Source organism: Perognathus longimembris, chromosome 15, assembly GCF_023159225.1.
Source record: "Perognathus longimembris pacificus isolate PPM17 chromosome 15, ASM2315922v1, whole genome shotgun sequence".
In the NCBI taxonomy this organism is placed as follows: Eukaryota; Metazoa; Chordata; class Mammalia; order Rodentia; family Heteromyidae; genus Perognathus; species Perognathus longimembris.
In genome coordinates, this window is record NC_063175.1 from 29,559,439 (window position 1) to 29,577,133 (window position 17,695).

Genomic DNA, 17,695 nt, shown 5'->3' on the forward strand with positions numbered 1-17,695 from the left:
ATTGAAATTTGAAGTGTACCCTTGGTGCATGGATATGTAGCGATGTATTTTCACTGTGGACAAAAATGATTAGAAATAAATGTCACATCTAACATCACAAAGAGAGCACGTAGCTGCTGTGGACAGGAAATTCCAAAGGAAAGATATCTTTGGAGTCCCTCTGTGGCATCCTCATCAATGTCATTCCTCCACCTACTCTCATGTAGTGAAGCCCTTTAAACATGATTGTTGACTGTGTCTGATTGAAACAGAAAAGAAAATTCCCAACCTCCTTTTTCCTTTGGGTAATTCCTATGAAAGTCAGAATTGAGGCCCTTAGTAAACCTGATTGGTCTCAGAGCTATTCTACTTCTTTTTTTCTCATTAGCCAGCATTCCTTTCCTTAAGCTGGATTCATGTCATGTCTGCTCTGTCATCCTATACACTTTACCACAAAATATGGACAGAAAAGCACCAACATATTGTGTCAAGAATTACTACTGCCTACTTGATCATTTCTATAATCATGATCTACATTGTGCTCATCTTAATAAACCCCTGGAGATTCTGTAAATTCGCCCCTGCTCTCTGTTACTCTTGCTTCACTTCACACCTTCCTCACTCTGCCTAATTCCTATTCTCTTTTGGAACTTGGACTTTACCTGATATCTTCCTTGTGGGGCACACCTGGAAGTCAACTAGCTTGCCCCACCTGTTTCTCAGTCTTGGGGGAATGTGTGGCTAAGATGGCGGCGCCTAACAACAATGCACAGCTGCTACAAGTGTCTTTGGTTATAACCCAGAGGCGGTTCTGTGAGCTGTGATGCCCCAGCTCTTCTGTCCTTGATGGACAGCTCCCCTTCCTGCCAATCTTAGACCTGATTGGCTCGTGTGCCTTATATTAGTGGCACATACTTCCCCAATAAACGAGATCTTGCACCGACTTGACTCCCAGGCCGTCTGATTGTCCTCTGGTGAGGGAGGGCTGGGTGCGGGTGGTCTGTCGACCCTTTCCTATCTTGGCTTATCCGGGTCACGGTGTGCCTTCCCCGTCTCTCCTGTGGGTCGGGGGAGCGCGCGGGGGGGGGGGGGGGGCAGGCGGTGGCTAAGACCCCGACATTCCTGAAAATACCATTGTCATACTCTGTTAGAAGATTAGAAATTAACATGTTGTGTCAAATATTTGTATTAGATATTCTCTGAGAGACCACCAAATATGTGAGAGCACAAAACTCATAACAACATGGAATTATGTCAACAACATGGCTAGATGCTCTAAAGATTTGTAGAATAAGGGAGTCAACACAATTCCAAAACAGAAAATAAATTTGTTAACTAAATTCACCAGTGAAAAAGTTAACACAAATTCCCAAGGCCCTGAAGATATTTTCTGCATGGAATTCTGTTTAAATTAAAAACACAACTGTGGTATCATAGGGAAGTGAAAGAAACCCACATATATTTGATTCAATTACTTTGATATTTATAGTGATAAGTCTTGATCCTTCTGAATGCACAACATATGAAATAACACTTGCTGTTTCATACTTAGTCATTGAGGATCAACTCTAACTTAAAATTTAGATAAAATTTCTTGATGGTAGCTTTTTTTCATTAATCATTGACACAAAATGAAGCAATCTAAAATTATTTGATTTAATGTATAAACTTGTAGATTTGATTTTGCTATTTGAACTGAATGCTAGCTAAACCCTGCTTGATAAATTTGGCAATTCCAGATATGTCATTTGATAATGAAGAGGATGGTTTTACTAGAAAGGGAAACAAATTATATCTTCCTTTCTCCAAGATGTAGCAGCAATTTTATAAACATATACTACAGTGAACATAACTATAGGAATAACAGCTTATAATTTCTTTCCAAGATAAAATAGACTTCCCTAAAAGTACTGCTTTGCCAGAATCCTTAAAAAGACATTAAGATAAAATTTGAGACAGTGCATTGGAATTCTTAGGAATTGCAGAAGTTGTCAGTACTGAAACCACAGCTCTCTCAGAATGCACTCACATGTACTCTAAAATATATCCTGCAGTAAAAGATTACACTCTTTAAGATGCTAAATTCCTGGCAAAATAAGTTGTTTTCCTCCCTAAATTATAGACTTGATTCTATTGTCTTTCCAGTATCCACAGTTGAGTCCAAAATGGGAGTGGCTCTTTATACAGTGCTCCTAGAACCCAAATTTGCTTTAATTTCTTCACAAATCAGTTTGTCTGTCAAAGACATAATCCTTTCTTACTGTATTTATAAATGATTGAAAAAGACATTAAAGTTTTTTCATATAGGCTTACTATGTTAAAGCAGAATTTTAAATAGATGCTAATGGCAATATCATGGAATAATCTTTCTTTTATTGGTATTTTCATTGAATAATGCATTTCCTATTTATTTGGGATTAACTTGCATTTTTAAACTACTTTTAACTATACTTGTGCAGAGGGAAATTGAGAATATTGCATTACAAGTACTCAATTATAATAAATTAAAATTTTTAATCCAGTTAACTTATTTTACACTTTTCCCTTGTAGCTCCTAAATTCTCTTCATGTCATTTGCATTGAAATTGCTTTCTTTTCCTCCATCGCACTTATAAGAATGTTACTTGGCATTTTTGTGAAATAAGTTTGCATCATTCATTAATTCAATATTTCTTCTTTTGAAGTTTTAAAATTTTTATCCTTAGCAGTTGTACAAACTTTCAATTCAACATGCCAGTTTGTAAATATAATGCTTCGTGATCAATGTCACCTGTTTTGCCCTTCTTTCCCATTCTTCCCGCAAACAGCTAAAATCCTCTTCTTGTAAAAGTATACAAATGCGTAACAAACGCATCTCTATGTGAATTTTCTTTAAAAAAAAACAAACTATGTTCACGTATTCACCATAGTTATTTTCTCCATTGCAGCCATCATAAATGAACTAAGGGTAAATCTACTAAAGTACATTCAGAATAATGTGAAAAAAGTCCTTGTTTTCCAAGCACAAATTCTAGTTCTGTAGAGGCCCCAAACAATCCAGAAGTTGGTATAAGTATTTTAATTCTTGCATTAATCCATCAGAAGATACTATTTTTTACAGGACTGACACCTGCCTCTTTTCTTACTTCATTCTCTTTCTCTTTGCCTTTAAACTAACTGTGGAAGATAAAGAAGGTAAAGCCCCTCTTTCCTACAAGTAGTAGAAACCCTGACCTGATGTTGCAATAGGACAGTGGCTTTACAGGTGTGTTCCCCTGAGAATTTGTATCTGCATCACCAGGACCTTATTAGAAATATGAATGCCTAACTCTGAGAGTGAGTCTAATAAGTCCGTACTTTAACAAGCCTCCAGGTGATTATGAATCACACTAAAGTTGGCAGACCCCTGGTTTAAGGAACCGTTTCCATGACAATAGCATATTAATTATACTCTAGAGATTACTCAGGAAACACCATACTATCCCCAAAGAGCTTTCCCAAATTTATTGCTTCAATGTAAGAAAAAAAAATGAGCCACTGCACCTTTGTATTTTCTGCAAATTAAGAAAACTTATGCCTAAACAATTGTAACTATGGGAAATTTTTACCTCATGAATTATAACTTGCAAAAAAAAGGGGGGGCTGAGGATATGGCCTAGAGGCAAGAGTGCTTGCCTCCCATGTATGAAGCCCTGGGTTCAATTCCCCAGTACCACGTATAGAGAAGATGGCCAGAAGTGGCACTGTGGCTCAAGTGGCAGCCTTGATTTAAAAAAAAAAAAAAAAGAAGCCAGGGAACTGTGCTCAGGCCCTGAGTCCAAGCCCCAGGACTGCCCCCCACCCACCCCACCCCCCCAAAAAAAACCAAAAAAACAAACCCAAACCTCAAAACCTGAAAAGTTAGATTGGATTGATTTGGATTTCTACCAAACTGTGTTTATGTGGGACCTCAGAATGTGACTTTATTTACAAATGGGGTCTTTAAAATAATACTTTTAAGATGAGGTTATACTGGATTATAGTGAGCCCTGAGTCCAATGTCAAATATCCTAATCAGGTCTTACAGATACACACAAGGAAGAGACCAGGTGAAGATGATGGTGAGGACAGGATTGAATTTAGCTGCCACAAACCAGAGAATATGAGGAAATTCTGGCCACCTCCCCTGATTAGAGAGAGACATGGATAGTTTCTCTACTGAAGTATCCAGTCCTGCCCACATCTCAATTTGGGAATTCGTGGATCATTGTGATGTAATAAACACACCTGTTGCTTCCAGCCAACCAGTTTTTGCTTGTTATAGAAGCCCTAGGTCACTAGCAGAGGTTTGTATAGGTTTTATACTTGGTATGCTTTTTACTTTCTTCTATGTTTTTCATAAAACATGCTCAAGGAAAAATTTGTTCCCATATCACAAACAAGAAGTTGGTTCCCAACTTCCTTAGCCCCATCTTCCTCATCCACATGATATTTGTTTGTTGCTTATAAGTTTTATTGATATACAAATAACATACAAAAGTTAAATATGTTCAACATGTATAATATGATGTTGGACATACATCGTGAACTTCTTAGTGCAATCAGTCTAATTAGCACACACACATGTTCCTCACAAAGCTATGATTGTGTGGTAAAAATAGGACCTGTTCTCTTAGCAAATTCCAAGTAGACAATATGTGTACAATCACCATGCAGGGTCCTCTTTGAACTGCAAGGCTGTACCCATTAACCAGCATTTCTGCCATCCCCCTCCCCACCACTTTTTTTTGAAAGGTCTTGGTAGAGTTTAGCTTTAGCTGGCAGAGTCATATTCCTATTTATTGTTGTTAGGGAGAAATTTTTCTCCTAAGAGAATATTACATGTAAAACCCTTTTCATTGTGAAAAACAAAACAGTTGTGTATTTTTAGTTAGAAATGGTGTCTATTATCTCCTATCCATCTGTCTTTCAATAAAATTTCAGGCTGAAGTGGATTATGCTTTTTAAACTGCTTTATACTCATTTGTTCAGATACATAGCCAGCCTTTTAATTAGGCCATTTGACCATTTTATATGCAAATAACTAATACCCCTAAGTGTATCTATGGCTCCTTCTGTTGCTGCTCTGGCAGTGTCATTAATGCACTGACCCTCCACAATTGGGGTTAATTAGAGAGTGAGCATGTGAGTGTGTGCGTGTGGGGAAGCTGCCAGCTGTAGATCTAAGATAAAGAAACAAGATTTGCCAAGCACAGCTTTTTTGTGTCCTGAACAAAACACATGCAATTATGAACTGTATATTTGGGGAGCCTGCCTTAAAGAAATGAATTTTCATTCTCTGTACCTTACATTAATTGTCCTATAACATCTTTTGTTGCCTTTTTCCTTCATATGACTTAGGAAAGCATATGTATTTTAATATATAAATAGGTATTTTATAATCTTGTGAAGTTAAAGAAATCATTAATAAGACAACCTCATTCAATCATTTAAATGGCTTGAAGTATCTATCTTCACTATATGCAGATACATGCTAGCTTTACTACCCTAAACCAAATAAGTATATGAACAAAAACAAATTGCCATCATTCTTTAAGCATGTCTACTGTGTGCCAAATGATAGTTATAAGGGTTGTAGAATAAATTCAGAGTCTCATATTTAAGAAGCAAGTCTAAAGCGGAAAGTTGATAGCATGCTTATATGTCTTTACCATTTTTTATTATCTTTAGTTGTATAAAGGAGTTACCACTTAAAGCAGTTTATGAATACATTGCATCTTGATCAGTCACCCCTTTCAATATTCTCACCCATCCCTCTCCTACCTATGCCTTCCCTTACTCTTCATAATTTCCCAGGATACATCTTGGATTCTTGTCTGCATTTCCTCCCTCTTCTCTTCATTTGTATACCCCTTTCCCCTTGACCCCACCTCTTTTGAGTACCTACTTCCTAGTGTTTTAGTTTGATGAACTTTGATTTGGGCTTTCTAAATTATAATACTTATAATCTTCAATCTAATTATTTCAGCTGATACATTTGTATACACTTGCTCATCACTCAATATATTTACTTATGAGTTTGTAAGCTAAATCTAACTTGCACATATAAGGGAAAGCATGCATCCTTTGTTTTCCTGGCCATGACTTACTTCACTTAACATACTTTTTTCCCAAGTCTTTCCAAAGCATGCTTTTATGAAATAGCTAAAATGAATATTTGGGGTTAGCAGAAACTAAAAAAAAGTACTATGTAGATTTCCTTGGGATGCCATAATGAATCACCACCAATTGGATGCCTTAAAATAAGAGAAAGGTATTCTCTCGTGTCTTGAAAGCTTGAAGTCTAAAATCTAAGTCACAGAAAGGACATGATCCATTTGAAGGCTGCAGGGAGGTCCTTCCTTGCCTCTTCCAGTTTCTGGTGGCTCCAGACATTTCCTTGCCTGTAAACAAGTAACTTCACTCTCCACCTCCATCTTCATAAGACCTTCTTTTGTCCCTCCCTGTCTGTTCTTTGTCTCTTCTAAAAACATGTGTCAGTAGATTTAATGTCTATCATTGTATCTGTTGGGCTTATCGTGAAATCCTTAATTCAATGATGTTTATAAAGGTTCATTCTCCAAATGACATACATTGAAGATGTTCCAGGAGTACATATCTTTGAGAGTATAATTTAACTCACTACAATTTCCAAGAGAAGGTGGTATCTCCATGGAGGACCAGGATTAAGGAGGGAGAGATAAGTAATCTCTTTTAGGCCTAGATTGGGTGAGATACTTGAGACTTTCTAACTTTCAGCACAGTTTTAAATACTACAGGACTATGGAATCATTAACTAAATGCACTCATGAAAATATTCCATTAGATGCATGATTTTACACATCAGGAGAAAGACCCATTTTGACTAAATGAATGAGCACATTTATAAGAGCTGTATAGGAACAGAAAATCAAGCTGAGAACCCATTCATGTTTGGAGAACACTGAAATACAAGTTGAAAAGAAGTGGCAAAGAAACAAGGGAAAAGAGGAAGGAGGGCTACCTAGAATGGAAAAGGATATTTCTGTCAGGTAAGCTGATAAAATAGTATAAAGCCCGGATTTGGATTTGGATTTGATGGAAGCAATACCAGAAGTTAGAAATTCAGTTACCAATGGGTTATACATGGAAAAAACTGTGACAAACATTTGAAACAATGCCTACTGGACAATGAAATTCAACAAACCCAAATGCTCCTCAATTTACAACTTGCAACGTTTGGACTTTGTGATGTTGCTAAAGTGATAATAGATCTTGTCAAAACCGTCCCTGGAATCTTGAACTTCCCTTGGGCAATTGATGAGTAATGACAGTCTTGCAATGTTGTGCCCTAGCAGTGAGCTCCCACTAACAATCAGACTAGCAATTGCCAGAGAAACAAGGGACTATATCCTTGGCCAATCAAAGGTGCTCAGTAGATTCACACTATGACCTTCTGTTCAGCTTAGGGTATTTTAAACTTAACTTATCACAGGTTTATCTGGCTGTAACTTCATTGTAAACCGAGGTGTATCTGCACACAGTTTGCCCTCCATAATGCCCAAATGGCATGTTTCTGAGAAATGATGCTCCCACAATTCTGTGTGCAGACAGATACCTGTCCCCAACCACTTTCCTTTGAACCACAAAGATTTATTGGGCAAGTTCCCATGGCTGAGTAGATTCACTGTGCTGGAGTCTTCCATTCATAGCCATTTTGCTTATTGCAAGATGTCTTATCAGATTGTCAGTGGGAGAACCATTTCCAAACTGTGATTCTGATTCTGACCGTCTATGGAAAAAAATGCTTTGGGACCAACCAACTGAATTCACTGTAAAGCATGAGTCAAGAATGCATAACATGGATCAAAGACCCGCCTGATAGTAGGGTGAAATGTATTGGGATGTAAGCATCCTTCTGCTTTCTGTACTACAGGTATTTAAGCCACATAATACTTTGAAGCAATCCTCATCAGTGACATATGCTGTTAAGTGGCTAATTTAGCTCTCCTTATTTTGTTGTTGAATATGTGCGCTTATTTTTTATCATTATTATAATGTTATTATCTTTAAGAAGTTGCACAAAAGTGTTTCAATACAACATGCTGGCGTGTGAGTACAATGCCTCTTGATCATTGCCATCCCTTTCATCATTTGCCTCCAGAACACCCGTGACCAACTGCAATATCTGATGGCTGTGATGTTATCTGTTGGAAGAGCCCTGAAGAAACTGCGACCCTGATAAACCACAAACTGAGCCTTTTTTAATTCCATACTACCACTGAGGTTTCATTTTGCGAACCTGGACTTTCCCCATAACATTCTTGAATTAGTGACAATGGAAACCTCCTAGGAGGTTTACTCACTTATTTTTTTTAATTTGAGACTTATGTTCTACCTCTCTGAGCCACAGTGACACTTCCAGTTTTCTGGTGATTCACTGGAGATAAGAGTTTTAAAGATTGTCCTGATGGGGCTGGCTTTGAACTGCAATCCTCAGATATCAGACTCCTGTGTGAGCTACCAGCACCCAGCTTTCTCTTTTCTTTTAAAAATGTAAGTTTTAGCATTTGATTTTTTTTAAATTTTAAATGGCAACCTTCATGAATACCTCTTAAATCATTTTCTCAACTTTATAAATTGAGACAAAATAAAAGATCATGTTTAAAATCTTCTTTTTAGCTGCAAATAACTTTAAATTGCAGTTTCAAGAATTTGGAAAAGGTCACTAATGAATTTTTTAAACCTTTTCTTAACATAAATCCTTTGTAACAGACCAGAAATCAGAATTTAAAAGCACACAACTGGATAAGAACTTAAGATGTAGATTACAAAAAAAAAAATTTGACATTAGCTTTTGTGTCGTTTTAATTTTATTTTTTATGTTTATTGTCAAGGTGATGTAAATAGGGGTTAGAGTTACATAATAAAGCAGTGAGTACATTTCTTGTCAAACTTGTTACTTCCTCCCTCATTTTTCTCCCACCTTCCCTCCTCCCCAGTCTTCACCCCACCCTGTCCCAAGTTGTACAGTTGGCTTACAACATATTGTCTTGGAAGTATTGCTGTTGCATTGCTTTGCCCTTTACCCTTTGTCTCACCATTTTGATGTTCTCCTTCCCTTCCTTAGTTCAGATAAATGTATATATATGTATATGTACATATATATATATATATATATATATATATATATATATATATATTACGAGGGAACCAAAATCAAATACAGTGATAACAGGGGTTAAGCCATAGGGAATAAGAACAAAATAAAAAGGCATAATTTCACATCTTACATCAAAAATGACAAAAACAATGATAAACCACTTATTTAAATGACTTGGCTTAGCATCATCTTATGTGATCATATGTAGCTATTGAGATATTGTGATCATCTGTTAGGACTATCCTAGACATTTACTAATTATTGCCAATGAGGGAAACTACAGAGTCTATGTTTGTTTGGGTCTGGCTCACTTCACTTAATATGATTCTTTTCCAAGTCTTTCCATTTCCTTATGAATGGGACAATGACATTCTTTTTGATAAAAGCATAGAATTCCATTGTGTGTATATACCACAATTTCTTGATCCATTTATCTTCTGAGGGACATCCAATTTGGTTCCAAATGAAATTCCCCCGAAAACAAATTCTCAGAGAAAGAACTGCCCTATTAGTAAATGGGCTAAAGACTTAAAGAGAGACTTTTCTGAAGAGGAAATGAGAATGGCCAAGAAGCTCATGAAGAAGTGCTCAATATCACTGGCCATAAAAGAAATGCAAATCAAAACAACATTTAGATAGCCAGTAAGAATGGCCATTATCGAGAAAGCTATTACCACAGATGCTGGAGGAGTGTGGCCAAAAGGGAACCCTACTACACTGTTGGTGGGAATGTAAACTCATTCAACCACTCTGGAAAGTTGTATGGAGTTTCCTCAAAAAGCTAAACACAGAGCTCCCCTATGATTCAGTAACCCACTTTTGAGCATTTATCCAAAGGATCACAGCAAGACCATACATACTAAAGCTACCAACACAAACATGTTTATTGCAGCACTATTTACCATGGCTAAAATTTGTGTCATATTTATAATAAGGGATGTATTACAAACCTATAAATAATATTGATAGAAATAAGTCAATAAATATACCTTTTCTTAGGATTGAATTACACAAGTGGTAGTTGATCTTTTTTTTAAAGTAAATTCTATCTAACTACTATTTTCTATCAGTTTTAATTAAGAAATGAACTTGATTTCATCACATCCTAAAAAACTCAAAAGTACTCTTTTACCAATTATATTCACAAACCCTAAGTGAGAATTCAGACTTCTGTAGCATGCTTATCTTTGCCTGACAATACCCCTATCCAGTTCCTTATTCAGCAGGTTTACTTTTTTGTGAAACTATATATTATTTTCCTGTATGTTGCAAAATTATACCATTTTCTTCACATGAATATTGCTTTCTGCAGAGAACATGCCTTAGAATTAAAAAAAAAATTAAACACACTTCCTATCAAACTAGGATTTCTCTATGAACAAAAAAAAAGCAGAAAATAAGACATAGTCAACATGAATGAATTTAGTTGTCCACATGAAATGAAAGGTAATTTCACAAAAACAAGGCCAAGAAAAATAGAATCTGGGATTTCTTAGTTTATCATAGCCAACCATTTTATACTGCTAATAATTCTGGAGAATGTTGCCTCACACAAGTGTGTGTGTATTCATTCATGTGTAAAGTTATGATTTTCAAGGCACTCTGGCCTTACAAACTTTAGAGATGCTTATATTTCCACTGGAATTTGATTTAAATCACGGTTCTTTTGTAAAGAAAAAGTAAAGTTCTTGGTTAAAGGGAAATTTTTATATTAACATTTCCTGTTCTATTATGAACTAACTGATACAGACTGAGTTTATGAAGAACATGAGAAAATAGTGGTTCTGGGAGGGTTTTTTTTGTTTTTTGTTTTTGGCCAGTCCTGGGCCTTGAACTCAGGGCCTGAGCACTGTCCCTGGCTTCTTTTTGCTCAAGGCTAGCACTCTGACACTTCTGGCTGTTTTCTGTATATGTGGTGCTGGGGAATCGAACCCAGGGCCTCATGTATACAAGGCAAGCACTCTTGCCACTAGGCCATATCCCCAGCCCTAGTTCTGGGAGTTCTAAGTGCTGAAAGCATCAGCTGATATCTGGTAGAGACAGAGCAGATGACATCACAATGAGGATACCATGTGAAAGAAGAAGAAATCATAGTGCCAGAAAAAGCCAGAGAGCAATTCAAATTCAAGCTTGTGAATTTGGTCTCCAGAGAGCTAACCCTAGGGTCTCACAAGAACTACATTAATCCTTCTAGAGAAAAACCCCCAGTGACCTAAGAACCACCCACTATGGTCCACCTTTTAAAGTCCCACACCTGCCAGTATCACTAAACTAACTAAAACTCCAACCCATGAATCTCGTGGTGGGAAACAGAAAAGTGGTGGGTTTTTTTTTTGTTTTGTTTTGTTTTTTTAAGTTCAGTAGGTGGGTTAAGTGTTTTAGAGTCCTTGCACTAAATACACATAATTTCAGGAGGTCTTTTTTTTTTTTTTTTGAGAAGGATAAAAATACCAACCATCTCTATGGGAGTCATGCTTATATGAGAATACCGGTTTGGAAGCCTTGAGTGGGCTCCAAAGGAGGGGTGATGGATTGCTTTAGAAAGTGTTGAAAGGAACGTCGGAGGGTGCTTCATGTGTGCTGAAAACTTACTATATACCTGGTACAGTAGTAAGCTTCTATGTTCAATTCCACTGTCAGGCATATTGTTCCTTTACAGTTAAGGATGTGAGGTTTAATTAAGTTTCTCATGTGGAATGAAATGAACAGAAAAGAAATTCAAGCCTATGGCTGGCTGGCTGCAAATTTATATTCTCAGCCCTAAATGAATGGGCAAAGAACTCAAAAACATATATGAGAATCTCTGGGTAAGAGGCACAGAAATCAGTTCTTAATTTAAAATCTCATCAAGGTTTCGAAAACCTTGCTATGGATAGAAACTACTATGACAAACACTAGAAATTAGAAGGCAATATTGATTTTTTAACTCCTCAAGAAATTAATATTAGGTTCCTACCCATCCCCCTGACAATCCTCAAACCCAGTATACTTGGTTAAGAAGAGTAAATTCTAGTGTTCTATAGAGCTGTGATATAACTAGAGTTGAAAATTAATTACATATTCCCAAATAATTAATAGAAAGGATTTTGAAGCTTCCCAGCACAAAGAAATGATATATATTAAAGAGGATAAACATGTCAGTTGCCTTGGTCTAATCATTATACATTGTATACACCAAAACACTGTATTCCATAAAGATGTATGATCACTATGTGCTAATTAAACATGAATAAAAATACAAGCAATCTCTCTACTATGCCATCCTACATGCTGTGAGGTAACAAATTGATCCCATCAATTTGTGAATGATCCATACTTAATTCAGATAAAAGATCTTCAAGAGTTATATATTTTCCAGGTACTTTAAGGTGCTCTGCTTGGATGTTGGCTTTTGAGGTAACAAAATGGCTACTTTCAATTGATGAACTATATTAAACTATGCCTCTTCATTGGCTCTTTTCAGAATCCTGCTCAGAGCCAATTTTCCCTTTATTCAACCTGCCTCATTTCAAAAATAGTAATATGTGGGCAACAGAGAGATATATACACATTTACATAAATATACATATGTACATATACATGTATATATTTGTGGATAGATATATACATGCATGTTTTTGTACATACACAGAGATGTTCCTATTTCACATGCACATCATGCATCCCAATACTGGATTCAGTTTTGATATGATTTCAGGAATTTACACCAATGTATTTTATTTCGCATTGTCGGGGTCCTTGGCCCCCAGCGCTCTCCTGGCCAGCGGGAGAGGCGGGGAAGCGCACCCCGACCAAGGCAGGCCAAGAAAAGGTGAAGAGTCAATGGACCGCCTGCACCCAGCCCCCTTTCACCAGAGGACAATCAGACAGCCCGGAAGAGTGTCCTACACGGTCTTGCTTTATTGGGAGGAGCTTTGGCCTTAAAACAGCAGGAGGGAGAGGGGTGTGCACGCACCTAGCTAGGGGCTATGAGGGGCAGCCTGAGCTGTCCATCAAGGGTGGGAGAGACCAATCCTAAGAGGCGGCCTAATTCTAAGTCACAGCCCACAGGACCGCCTCCAGGTTCACCTCCAGGCACCACCTTGGCCACACGTGGTCCCAAGGCTGGGAGGCGGGACCAACTGGAACCGCCTTTCAGGTTCTGTGTAATCTTCCCATGTGACCCCGGAGTGGGGACACACAGACGGGGCCAGCCGGGCATGCCCCACATCGCATTAAGTTAGTCATCCTGGATGACAGTCATCCAGGACTACATCCTGGAGCTACAAGTTATAATACAAAGAAAAATGATTTCTGTACTACAAAAGCTTAAGAGGAAAATATAATATTGAAGTTAGTAATTACACATGACATCTACCATACCCTGTTTCACCACCACTACCAATCTGCTCAGATATCTAAAATTTCAGTTTTAAGATCTCTTCTAAGTAGTTGTTGAAGATAATACATTTAAGTAAATAAGGCATAGGTCATTGATACATGTGCTATGTACAGACATACTCTGTAAATTCATACCATTAGCTTGCCTATATACAGATAAATGTCTGGGTACAAAGTTTTTTGTTACATAAATTAATAATTAATATATGTATATGTAATTGTATCCTGTGCAATATGAAGTTCTGAAATTATATAAACCATGGAATGGCTCAGTCAAGCTAATTAGCATATAAATTACTTCATATAGTTACCTTTGTGACTGTTAGGGAGGTTTAAATTCTATTTTATTTATATTTGATTCATTAATGATTCTAAAGTGGTACTGTTGTCTTGCAGCATTTTAATATAATGTATAAGTTTCTTTTATCTTCTCTTAGTAGCTTACCTTTTTTATTACTAACTTTCCTTTTCAGTATCTGTAAGAAAGCATTTGATTGATGGTATATATAATTCTTCAAAGCTTCTCAATGGTCTCCAATTTATAGATGTTTTATTACACCTAGTGACCATATTTCATGCCATCTGCAAGAACAGCAAACGAGTCTATCAAGTCTGTCATTTCCAGCAAGCATTTCAATTTTAAGTTCTTCTCATGTTCAACTTTTTCCAAATATGTTTGTTTCAACTTTCTTTCTTCCCTGTGCATTGAATTCACTCTCCAACCTTCACCTTCATATGCACATAGTTGCACAATTCACCCCACCTGCCCCCCTCTAAGTTCAAGCCACACTATTAAACAGCCCTAAAATTTCAAGATGTGCTTGCCAGGCAGGTCTTCCATAATAAGACAGGCCTGGAAGCATCTCTGGGCCTAAAAGTCAGGAGTCCAATGGCCCCAAGTCATTACAGAAAGAAAATGGAAGACTTTTGGGAAGAGGAAAACTGATATAATGAGGTCCTCTGAAACAGGAGATTAAGAGCAAGGCCTGCCTACCCAGACTCTTCCGGCATAAGGGAAGTTTTAATGGAAGGGACCCCAAGTAACCAGAATAAGGTTGCTTTATTTTAATTAAGTGTTATACTTCCTTTTGTCTAATCCAGATAATTATATACCTCGTTAGGATTAGCTTTCATTTTAATATTCCACTCACTTATGGAAAAATATGAAGCATTATAGTGCCCCCCACACACACCTGCTGATTTTTTTTCTGCCACTCCTAGGGCTTGAACTCAGGGGCTGAGCACTGTCCCTGGCTTCTTTTTGCTCAAAGCAAAAACTCTACCACTTGAGTCACAGCGCCACTTCTGGCTTTTTCTGTTTATATGTTGCCGAGGAATCAAACCCAGGGCTTCATGTATGTGAGGTAACTCTGCTACCACTAGGCCATATTCCCAGCCTCCACACCTGCTGATTTTTGTGGAATCATTTTTGATAGATATTTGACAACTTTTTCCTTTGTTAAGGCCGTACTTAAAAGTGAAGGCAGAGAAATGCAACTCAAGTTGTATTGGGATATACACTCAATCCCACCCTTCCTCCTGAGCTACCTTTACACTGATATGTTACAGTTCACTGAATACATTAAAGAAGAAAATAGATAATTGGATTATTCTCAACAGAAAATTAATGAATAAATGGTACTTGATTTGGCTGAGAAGAATGTAGGCACCCCTCTATCTGCAGAAGAGATTGAAAATCCTAGGAAAATCTAACAATTACAGGCAGAGTTGAGGCTAACAGACTAATTTAGGGCTAAAAAGAAGACTGGTTACAACGCAGTACAGACTGATAGCTTCCTTCCCTGGGAAAAACATGAGTGGGGATTATTCTCTGGGATAAGTATTCTAGTTAGGCACAGACCCACCAATACTGGCAATGCCAGTGGCAGGTGAGAATAAAATGAACTACTGAGTTGTGTACTGGTCTTGGGGCTTGAACTTGGAGCCTGAGTACTGACTCTGAGCTTTTGTGCTCAACAATAGCATGCTCCACTTTCTCCTTCCTGGTAGTTAGAGATAAGATTCCCATGGACTTTCTTGTCCAGGCTGGCTTCAAACCATGATCCTCATATAACAGCATCCTGAATAATTCAGTTAGGATTACAGGTGTGAGTTGAGCCACCAGGGCCAAGACTTGAATTTATTTTTGTGTCTGTTTCTAGAGTCCCTATTTCATACATGTTTGTGTGTGTGTGTGTGTGTGTGTGTGTACACACACACATACTTTCTTGCTTTTACTTTACTTGCATCTACTTTTTAGTTTCTTTCCCTTGAATAAAACTATGATCTCCACCCAAAAATTCTATTATTGCATAAATAGTATATGTATTTTAACACTCCAAGTACCTATGGAGAAATGTGAAGTATTTAAGTGCCCCCTCATTTAACATAAATGAAATGCAAAAGCTTTAAAAAAAATCAACAGCAAAACTGTCTCATCCTGCATTAGGCTCTTGTGGACTCCAATGAGAATAAAAAAGACCAGGGCCATTTTCTTCTGAATGCTCAGGATTTTCCTATGAAGATGTATACTATGTCCTGAATTTGAATCCATCTCTCTCCTGTGTGTGGGCTCTCTGGAGCATTTGTCATTGCCAGGACTGTGCTAGTACAATCTATTTCTGTAGAACAGAGGAGAAATTAACTGCTTGTTCATGATAAATCAAGGGTATCTTGTTTGCCTGTTCTCTGCCCAATTTTCTTTGGAAGCAAGCCCTGAAAGCTATTTTTCTGATCAATCCTAACTCACATGTTAGTGCTTATGAAAAAGGAAAGCAACATTGACTCATGATAAAGATTGAGCTCTAGCCATTATAAATCTTATCAATTGCCTTGTGAAGATTATAGGAACAGGAAAAAACAATAATCTCATTGTGTTGTTTCAATCTTATGTCTAACTTCCTCCTACTGCCGCATAGCAGTCTGGGATTTCTAGAATCAGCACAGATGGAAATATAAGAGGAGATAAAGTTGAAAACAGAAAACACTTGATTACTTAATATTGCACCATAAAGAAGGACCAGTGACAGTTTGATTTTTTTTTAAAAACTTAATAATTTATTATTTAATAGGAGATAGAAGAAGACACATTTCTTCTTAAGACAAATGCAAATTATTGTCAGCTAAAATGAAACCAATGTAGAACCATTTTCTGTAGGTTAAAATACACACTTTTACAAACATAGCTATTTGGTTTCAACAAGCACTTCTTAAGCATAAGTTTTGTGCTAATGTTACTGGAAGACAAAACAGCAAAGCAGTGAGCTAGACAAAAACCAGGACTGTCCATGATTTATGTGTGTTCTTCATAACTCACACTTTGAAGGACAATGACTTGATATGAAAGAAAGAAAGAAAGAAAGAAAGAAAGAAAGAAAGAAAGAAAGAAAGAAAGAAAGAAAGAAAGAAAGAAAGAAGTGAGAGAATGGAGGGAGGAAGGGAGGGAGGGAGGGAGGGAGGAATATAGGGCAGAAATAGCTGCCCTCTAGGTTGTGGGGTTATTTCTTTCCATATATTTGTGAATGTATGAACTTCTATAAATACAACCATATAACTGACAGTCAAGAAATATTTACTGCTCCCGAGATACTCATGAGATAGAGATCAAGACCAGCCTAGACAAAAAGTCAGTGAGTCCCTGTCCTCATCAACAGGCTAGACAGAGTGCTAAAGGTCTGTGATCCGAGCTACATGAGCAGTATTAGTAAGAGGGTAGATATGGGCCCTATCCCAGGCACAAAATGAGAGATCTAGTCCAAAAAACACTCAGAATAAAAAATGCCACATGACTCAAGTGGTATACCACCTGCTTAGCAAATATGAGGTTCTGAGTTCAAATCCAGTAGCACTAAAACAGACAAACAAAAAGATAGAAAACAAATGTTTTCCCATTTCCTTACAAATGGGGCTGTGGTATTTTGTTTTGTTTTGTTTTGTTTTTTCTGATGGAAGCATTCTTGATCCGTTCATCCCCTGAGGGGGATCTGGGTTGATTCCATATCTTAGCTATGGTAAATAATACTGCACTGAACATGCTTGTGCTGGTGGTTTTAGTGTGGCCTAGTGTGGTCATTTGGGTAAATACCCAGGAGTGGGGTGCTGAGTCAAAAGGGAGCTCTATGTTTAGTCTTTCGAGGAACCTCCATACTGCTTTCCAGAGTAGTTGAACAAGTTTACACTCCCACCAACATTGTAGCA